The following is a 688-nucleotide window of genomic DNA, read 5'->3' as shown; positions in this document are numbered from 1 at the left end:
TCTGAAGATCCTTTTCAGTTCTTAACTGAATTCTTGCAGATATGTGATACTGTTAAGACTAATGGAGTAGATCCTGAAGTCTACAGGCTCATGCTTTTCCCTTTTGCTGTAAGAGACAGAGCTAGAGTGTGGTTGGATTCTCAACCTAAGGATAGCCTAAACTCTTGGGATAAGCTGGTTAAGGCTTTCTTAGCCAAGTTCTTTCCTCCTCAAAAGTTGAGTAAGCTTAGAGTGGATGTTCAGACCTTCAGACAGAAAGAAGGTGAATCCCTCTATGAAGCTTGGGAGAGATACAAAGGACTGACCAAAAAGTGTCCATCTGACATGCTTTCAGAATGGACCATCCTGGATATATTCTATGATGGTCTGTCTGAATTAGCTAAGATGTCATTGGATACTTCTGCAGGTAGATCCATTTACCTAAAGAAAACGCCTGCAGAAGCTCAAGAACTCAGTGACATGGTTGCTAATAACCAGTTCATGTACACTTCTGAGAGGAATCCTGTGAGTAATGGGACGCCTATGAAGAAGGGAGTTCTTGAAATTGATACTCTGAATGCCATATTGGCTCAGAACAAAATATTGACTCAGCAAGTCAATATGATTTCTCAAAGTCTGAATGGAATGCAAGCTGCATCCAATAGTACTCAAGAGGCATCTTCTGAAGAAGAAGCCTATGATCCTGAGA

At 41.0% G+C, this 688-nt stretch overlaps 1 non-coding gene across 1 annotated transcript; it reads right to left on the bottom strand.

The window, feature by feature from the left end:
- Window positions 1–222: 222 nt before the first annotated feature.
- LOC112738456 (small nucleolar RNA R71) lies at window positions 223–326 on the bottom strand. The gene has a single exon (XR_003169416.1). It is a non-coding gene; the product is annotated as a small nucleolar RNA R71 (small nucleolar RNA).
- Between the last annotated feature and the right edge of the window lie 362 nt (window positions 327–688).

Source organism: Arachis hypogaea, chromosome 13 (assembly GCF_003086295.3).
Source record: "Arachis hypogaea cultivar Tifrunner chromosome 13, arahy.Tifrunner.gnm2.J5K5, whole genome shotgun sequence".
Lineage (NCBI taxonomy): Eukaryota > Viridiplantae > Streptophyta > Magnoliopsida > Fabales > Fabaceae > Arachis > Arachis hypogaea.
The sequence above is the reverse complement of the archived record's forward strand: the minus strand, read 5'-3'. Positions and strand labels throughout refer to the sequence as shown.